The sequence below is a fragment of the Eurosta solidaginis genome, chromosome 5 (assembly GCF_040869045.1).
Source record: "Eurosta solidaginis isolate ZX-2024a chromosome 5, ASM4086904v1, whole genome shotgun sequence".
Classification (NCBI taxonomy): domain Eukaryota; kingdom Metazoa; phylum Arthropoda; class Insecta; order Diptera; family Tephritidae; genus Eurosta; species Eurosta solidaginis.
Window position 1 is genome coordinate 246952026 of NC_090323.1, and position 9253 is coordinate 246961278.

Consider the following 9253-nt stretch of genomic DNA (forward strand, 5'->3'; position numbering starts at 1 on the left):
GCAATGTAAAAGTCATTAAGACGATAATTGGTGAACAAGTTATTGGTGACTATTAAGTAATCGATTAGGGAACGGATACCTGTCTTGTAGGGGTGTAACTGCAGTTGTTTGAAAATGCACGCAAAAATACAATACAAATGCAGTAAACTAAAGCGTAGTAGTTTTTGCAAACTTCTGACAAATTTTGCGAATTTTTTTTTTGGATCAACTTTATGAGAACTGGCAGCACTAATATAAAACATCTGTTTTGTTGAAAATAAGAAGAAACGTACACAAAATTTTAAGATACCGATAGAATTATTAACATTTAAATAGTTTCGCACGTAAGCAAACTATTTATTTTCCTTACATCATCTTCAAGTTGTTTACTCTTTCAGTGTTTTTGCTTTTAAATATGGCGAATTCTTTTATGTATACACAAATGTACACATATTTAGTTCAGTGCTACAATGGCTCAACTATATGGTTGGCTCATCTCACCAGCTGATTTTATTTTTTTCATATCACTGTAGTAGGGATTGTCAGAAGGAGATGGCAAACTTAAAATGAAACCAACGAATTTACAACATTTTCTTACTACATATAAATGCTGCTAAGTTTTATGTTTTTATTCCATTCCATTCTTCTAACAGCAACAATCTGATTTTGGCAATGTGAACAAATGTATGTTGTTTCTGTAGAGATGAACCAACCATATAGTTGAGCCATGAGTGCTACCAACTCAAAAGTGGTTAGCTGTCAAAAAATCTACTACAGAAAACGAAACGAACAGAACTGCTATACGGATCAGAAATTGAACCAGATAAATATCAGGATCACAACGTTGTTGTTGCATTTGCATGTTAAATTTTTATCCGTATCTCGCTCAAGTCTCAATGGAACGTAACTAAATGCTTGTCAATCAAGTTGGCCACGATCAGTCGATAAGTGCTTACAGGAGTCCCTGTCTTCGTAGACCTACCTCCGGTGTAAAACACAGATCAATGTCCGTTGATCTTCGGCGCAACAAGTTGGTACCAATCGGTGAGCTGGGGTGTTCAAGTCCACCAGCCTTGGTTTGGCCGAGAAGGACTATCTACCCTCCTCTTCCATTTTCGGGTAATGGCACCCGGTTGCACGGAAACTGCACCGCGAGTTCCGTGCTTGCCTCAGTTTCCATCTTTCATTGACTTTATAATCTCGGGTATCTAATTGTCAGGTCAATCAGATCGAGATTTGTGTTTTGTCGCAATTTAGGAATGTGACCAACCTTTTCTGTCCTGCAGTGTTACAACAATGTATAATACATTGTTAACAACAGAGCTCATTTTGCTCAGACAGTGTTTGAAGGCGGCACCTCCCTCCAACGCTATGCACCACATGTTATGATCAAAAAACGCTCGTTCGCCGTGAACCAACTACCGATGTAATCTATCAGCGCAAGTGTCTTTCCTCATGAATAGCTACTTAAATGTTCCATAGAGTGAGAGTGTCATATAATTCCTTGTGAATAAAACTATCTGGTGGTAATAACAGACAGTGATGCTCACAAGTACTTACGACACAAACACTCGCAAGATACATCTTCACTAATCATGGTAATAACCCACTTGCGCATCAAGACACATCTCGCTAGTCACAGGTACTTGTGCGTTTAAGATCATGTTGCAACTGAACCCAGCTAAACGTTCTGTTCAGTTTTATGCAACTTTGTTCTTCATTATTTGCTACTTTATATATGCCCACATATTCATCGTTATTTGCTACTGTGGTATACAACTTCTAATAACTCGCTTCGTTGTATAATATTCCTCATTATTCTTCAATTACGGTCCGTTTTATTCCACAATTTAGGGCTGTGGCCAACCTTTTCAACCATAGACCTGTGTTGGCGGGCTTTCCCGCCTCAGGAATATCTTTGCAACCGCAGCTTGCCACACTGCAGTGATCTAACAACGTTAAATCTGCCACATTTTTGGATGTGGCCATCCATTCTGCGAACGCCTCCTATTCGCTACGCAGTCTAAAGCATCCTCAAACATCTCAAAAGACGAGATGAGCACCGGTCTACTCTTACAATTATCGATTGTTTTTCGGCTGGCGATAGACATACGTTTCATCTCTCACCATCTTTCATCCGTGTTTCACCATCTTTCTCCGGTATCTCCGGTTATCACAACCTTTCATCTGCCCCTCAGGGTCAGTTTCTCAATGAATTTGGGTATACTGTGACAAGCAAGAGACCGAATTTCCTTGGGTCTTGCGCCTCCAAGTGAAAACAAGTCTACTCAGAGCGTGTCATAAAGTAAACTCTTATTTGAAACCACAACCACCGCGATGCTCCCACAAGGGGGCCATCCCAGGACAGGAGGTGAGACCTGAGTACAAAGCATCGTTCGATGCAGTGCATCAGATCACACTGGTCTCCCGCGGTAGCAGTATTTATAAAGACCTTGCCCAGGGTTCCACAGGGTGATACCCGCGTCCACCCTGCTACCTTTCGAGTAAAACACCTTACTCATGGATTGGGTACCCATGGTATTATGGTCGCCTCTTACGACCGGTATACCTACCGTGGGCATATTCTTTCCAACACTTTTATTTAATTGTCTGATCAACGCCCTAAATTGATGAGTGTGATGACTAGTACCTAGGACCTACCTAATTATTTTCTATCTTTTAGTATTATTACTAAATGTAAGTATTTTTTTCAATAAAGCCGTTTAACTTAACATTTTTTTTTATTATTTTATTAATTCTCCATTCGATTCCTAATATTAAACACTACCATCTTTTTTTATAAACGAAAGTCTATTTAATTACAAAAATTAAAACTATAATTTTTAAGTAAGACATAACATTCAGCATCAAACAAACGTGTCAGATGACACGACCTATCTTATCAGTGTACAATGTAAACGAAAACTCACGGACGTGCAACGCCCGTACGTACGTAGCCCGGAACGTAGAAATCAAAACAATCTAGATTTTTTCCGTAAGAACGTGTCAGCTGATCGCTCTCTCACTAGACCGAGTTGCCTAGTAAACTTTTGTGCGCTAATTTTTGACCGTTTGCAGTTTTATGCAAAAACACCTAATTAAAGTTTGAAAAATTGTGAAAATAATTCGAAATAATAATGTAAAAATGCAGATTACAAATATGTAATCTATTTATATTTATTTAATATTAGTTCCAGCCTTTTACAACATCAAAAATGAAATTGAAACAAGTAAGGAAGGCTAAGTTCGGGTGTAACCGAACATTACATACCCAGTTGAGAGCTGTGGAGACAAAATAAGGGAAAATCACCATGTTGTAAAAAGAACCTAGGGTAACCCTGTTATGTGTTTGTATGACATGTGCATCAAATGGAAGGTATTAAAGAGTATTTTAAGAGGAAGTGGGCCATAGTTCTATAGATGGACACCATTTAGGGATATCGCCATAAAGGTGGACCAGGCCTGACTCTAGAATTTGTTTGTACGATATGGGTATCAAATGAAAGGTATTAAAGAGTATTTTAAAAGGGCGTGGGCCTAAGTTCTATAGATGGACGCCTTTTTAGATATCGCCATAAAGATGGGCCAGGGGTGACTCAAGAATTTATTTGTACGATATGAGTATCAAATGAAAGGTGTTAATGAGTATTTTAAGAGGGCGTGGGCCTTAGTCCTATATGTGGACGCCTTTTCGAGATATCGCCATGAAGGTGCACCAAGGGTGACTCTAGAATTTGTTTTTTACTATATGAAAGGTGTTAATAAGTGTTTTAAAAGAGAGTGGGCCTTAGTTCTATGGGTGGACGCCTTTTCAGGATATCGCCATAAACGTGGACCAGGGGTGACTCTAGAATGTGTTTGTACGATATGGGTATCAAATTAAAGGTATTAATGAGGGTTTTAAAAGGGAGTGGCCCTTAGTTGTATATGTGAAGGCGTTTTCGAGATATCGACCAAAATGTGCACCAGGGTGATCCAGAACATCATCTGTCGGGTACCGCTAATTTATTTATATATGTAAATACCACGAGCAGTATTCCTTCCAAGATTCCAAGGGCTTTTGATTTCGCTCTGCAAAACTTTTTCATTTTCTTCTACTTAATATGGTAGGTGTCGCACCCATTTTACCAAGTTTTTTTCTAAAGTTATATTTTGCGTCAATAGACCAATACAATTACCATGTTTCATCCCTTTTTTCGTATTTGGTATATAATTATGACATTTTTTTCATTTTTCGTAATTTTCGATATCGAAAAAGTGGGCGTGGTCATTTCGGCCATTTTTTACACCAATACAAAGTGAGTTCAGATAAGTACGTGAACTGAATTTAGTAAAAGTAACGGCCGAGCGGAAGGACAGACGGTCGACTGTGTATAAAAACTGGGCGTGGCTTCAACCGATTTTGCCCTTTTTCACAGAAAACATTTATCGTCCTAGAATCTAAGCCTCTACCAATTTTCACAAGGATTGGTAGATTTTTGTTCGACTTATGGCATTAAAAGTATCCTAGACAAATAAATGAAAAAGGGCGGAGCCACGCCCATTTTGAAATTTTTTTTTTGTATTTTGTTGCACCATATCATTATTGGAGTTGAAAGTTGACATAATTTACTTATATACTGTAAAGATATTAACTTTTCTTTTAAAATTTGAATTTAAAAAAAAATTTTTTTAAAAAGTGGGCGTGGTCGTTCTCCGATTTTGCTAATTTTTATTAAGCAGACATATAGTAATAAGAGTAACGTTCCTTTCATCATTTCATCATGATATCTTCAATGTCTGCCAAATTACAGCTTGCAAAATTTCTAAATTACCTTCTTTTAAAAGTGGGCGTTGCCACGCCCATTGTCCAAAATTTTACTAGTTTTCTATTCTGCGTCATAAGTTCAACTCACATACCAGGTTTCATCGCTTAATCCGTATTTGGTAATGAATTATCGCACTTTTTCGATTTTTCGAAATTTTCAATATCGAAAAAGTGGGCCTCGATTCCTTTATACCTGTACAACCAACCGTTATCCAATCAAAGTTAATATATTCTGTAAGCTCTGCTCAACTGAGTATAAAAAGTTGATGTTTCCATAAGCATGCATGCAAAATGGTCAATGGCAACAGTGCTTATCTGTAAACAATACACACACAAATATGTTATGTACATGTACACAGACGCACACATTGATTCCTACGGGCTTGAGGGTTCGGTCAAACGTGTTTCGTACGACAAACGCCCGTACGTACGGCACACGTCGGTGGGTAATTACAGCTTTACCCTGTATAAAATGGCATTGTGGCAGTGCAACTCTCTGAAACTCTCAATTCGCTCTTAAGTTCGACATATACTCTGTTAATATGAGTCCCAGATTGCGCATTCATGAGATCAAAATTGGTTCGGTCTGCGCAGCTACGTCACAGTTGACTGTTTGAGCAAATGAAAGAGAGAAAAAAACAAGAGCCAAAGGAAAATGACGTAAGAATTGCCCATAAAAAAGAGCTGATCTAATGTTTACATGCGCAATGCGCAATCTTCTGGTGTGATTTGTGATATGAGTGAATATGGTGAGTTGAAATGTTCTTTGTATGCACTATAAATGTTGACAATTTTCTGGGGTAGGAGTAACTCTATTAAGGCTTTACCATTTACTTAGGCAACAATTTATTTCAGAAACGAAAACGCTATAAGTTGCCAAGTTTACGCCAAGTCAAGTCAAGTCTATGCTAAGTATCAGTAATGGGCCCTTTGCCATTATACTCCACTGTAATGCAGCAATGGACCAACTCATGTTTCTACACGAACAAATTGTAAGCCGATCATTGCTCGTTTTTAACGATTATAATCACTACACAATGTTTATTGGACTGTCATGGATTACTCTGATGTAATGCGGAGCTGGAGTATATGGTCCAGTCCTAGGACATCGCAATGTTAATTGGACCATATTTTTTGTATGAATTGTGGTTAATTTTGGAGCACTCGCTTGGTCCATAGCGAGTACTCCATACATGCATGCACGGAGTACTCGCGATTTTTGCAAGGACATTCACTACTCACCACAGCAGAATGTGTTAAACTACCACTGTCTGTATTTATTGTTTAACAATTAATTACACAGCCCCCACAGAAAAAAAGTGCGATGTACAACGAAGAAGACAGGTCAATTCTTATGAATTTTTGGTCGCTGAACACGAATCCGTTGTCAGAATTCAAAAGTTAGCTCGTTTTTTTTCTAACCTCAACAAACTCCCGTTTTTCTAGTTTTTAATACGAAAAACGAGTTTTTTTTAAAAAACAAGAGCTAAATTTTCAATTCTGATAACGGATTCGTGTTCAGCGACTAAAAATCCATAAGAATTGACCTGTCTTCTTCGTTGTACATCCCACCCGAGGGAGTCCCCAAAACCATCCCAAAATGACCCCCAAATAACCCTGAGGGAATCCTCAAAAAGATCCCGGAATGACCCACGAATGACCCCGGGAGGACCCCATGCGAGTCCCCAAAACCATCCCGAAATGACCCCTAAATGACCCTGAGGGAGTCCCCAAAAAGATCCCGGAATGACCCCGAAGGAGTCCCCAAAACCATCGCGAAATGACCCTGTGGGAGTCCCCAAAAAGATCCCGGAATGACCCACGAATGATCCCGGGAGGACCCCGAGGGAGTCCCTAAAACCATCCCGAAATGACCCCGATGGAGTCCCCAAAAAGATCCCAAAATGACCCCGAGGGAGTCCCAAAAAGATCACGGAATGACCCCCAAATGATCCCGAGGGAGTCCCCAAAACCATCCCGAAATGACCCCGTGGGAGTCCCCAAAAAGATCGCGGAATGACCCACGAATGACCCCGGGAGGACCCCGAGTGAGTCCCCAAAAAGATCCCGGAATGACCCCCAAATGACCCTATGGGAGTCCCCAAAAAGATCCCGGAATAACCCCGGGAGGACCCCGAGGTACTCCCCTAAACCATCCCGAAATTACCCCGAGGGAGTCCCCAAAAAGATCCCGAAATGACCCACGAATTCACAGGAAGGACCCCGAGAGTCTCCAAAATCATCCCAAAACTACCCCCAAATGACCCCTAGGGAGTCCCAAAAAGGTCACGGAATGACCCCGGGAGGACCACGAGGTACTCCCCTAAACCGTGCCAAAATGACCTCCAAAAGACCCCGAGGGAGTCTCAAAAGCCATCCCGAAATGACCCCAAAACCCTAGCAGGATCGCGAGGGAACCCCTGGAATGGACCCCATTAGACCCCGGGAGGACCCCCAGGGTGTCCCAGAAATTACCCCCAAACGGCCCCCAAAAAACCACGCGAATACTCCCCAAAATCATCTCAATATTACCCTAAGAAGCTTCAGAACTACACGCGAACTGGTTAAGCATATGGGTATATTTTCAGGGCATCTCGATGGTTTATTTTTTTATTTTTGAATAACTAAATAAAAACTAAAATTTTATTGTTATTCCATATTTTGTAAATAATGAATAGTAACTCAACTCTTTATTCAAAATTTGCAAAAATAAGAATGGGCGGTTATCATCAATTATAATATTTTGAATAACGAGAAAATGTTATTCATTATTCAAGAAATGCTTGAATAAAAAATAACTTTTTATTCATCAATAAGAAAATTTAAAATGATGAATAATTTTTTATTTTGATTTGTTTCATTTCAAAATGACTCAACCCTGGTTTGCAACCTGTAGCTGAATCGTCCACTCTTCAATACACACACCCTTTTCGGTCGTAAAAGGGGAGAACAGTGTAGAGATAAAACGGAGAGACACATTTCAGATGCAACTGAGTATAATGCAAACTGATATTTAACAGTGCTAATATGATGCGTCTAAACGGTTAAGCCCCAATTAAGTAAGTAATATTATGCGCAACAATTTCATAAGTGTAGATACAGATATACACTTAGCAGTCCATATAAAGTTTAAGTGCATATGCATATGCATGTAAAAAAGCTACTTATATTATAGTGAAGTGTGAAAACAATTTAAGAAGTCCTTTGAATTTGAATAACTCAGTCAGTTTTGAATATATTTTTATATGGACGAAAGTTAATCGATATCGCGCCATCGATTTTCCGATAGGATTTGGGCTCAGGAAGAAAAAGTTCCACTACGCATACCCAAAAAAATAATTTTCGAGCCTGCGAAAAAAAATGGCGGGAAGGGGGAAAATTTTTCGACCAAAACACTCCCCAAAACCCAAAAAATATTCTTTTTTTTCTTAAAAAAACCGTTGTAAAAACGTTGGCGATAACAAATCCTATCGAAAAATCGATGGCGTCTACTGCATATAAATTAGTACATACAGATAGCATCAAAGTTGACAAAACACGAAAAAAAAACAAAATTGATTCATTGGGAAAATCTTCTTTGCAGTCATTCTAAGATCTTCAATATCTACTAAAAAATTATATCACTTCCCAGGTATTTTTTTGGTGTCACACAGTGTTACCTATCTCCAGTTTAACACTTCGTAGGTTTTTCTCTATAGTACCAGAATGAAGATAAACTCGTTATATGCAAACAGTAGTGATTTTAACAACTTTTTTTAGCCGGAACAGAATGTCTGAGAAACGTCCTCGTTAAAAAACTTTAAGATAGGTAGGATAGAGAGTATTATTACCAGATTTATTTCACAAAATTTTATTTTTTACTTTTATTTTGTTTTTTCATAGCTTAATGTCTTTATAATTTGCAGAGATTCACAATTTACATACATACTAGTGTTTGTATGTATGCATTTACATGTATTACATAATAATTAGCACAATCTGACATATTATATACTATATCACTAATAAGTAATTCGAATGTTGTTAGTTCATTACTGAGTGTTTCTTAAGATAAAAACGCTAATGAGAAATTAAAAAAAAATTCGATCATAGCAAAAATAAATTAAACCACTTGCAAATCTTAATATATGTATAGCATTTATGTAAGTATATGAAAAAAATTTCAAATTCAGTATAAAAAAATCCTATATGTATGTAAACGTATGTAAATAATCTCATGTATACAATAACAATTTTAAAACATAGTTAAGGGTGTACAACAACGAAAAAAATTTCATACTTTTGTGTATATGAAAAGTATAAGATCTTTGGTATATAAAGGAAATTTTTAGTTAAGTATTTAAAATTATGTTAGATTTTATATATTTTTTAAATTGCTGTTTTCATTTAGGTTATTCTCCCTCTTAGCGCAGAAACCTAATAATATAAAAAGTATAGTTTATGTACCAAATGCCGCGCACAAACATT

The 9253-nt window shown here is 37.9% G+C and overlaps 1 protein-coding gene across 1 annotated transcript in view; it reads right to left on the reverse strand.

The window, feature by feature from the left end:
* Mesh1 (Metazoan SpoT homolog-1) overlaps window positions 1-370 on the reverse strand; it is a 30835-nt gene extending 30465 nt beyond the window's left edge. The window contains exon 1 of the mRNA XM_067789403.1: window positions 350-370. The gene's annotated coding sequence lies outside the window, so the exon portion shown is untranslated. The remainder of the gene's footprint in view (window positions 1-349) is intronic.
* Window positions 371-9253: the final 8883 nt, after the last annotated feature.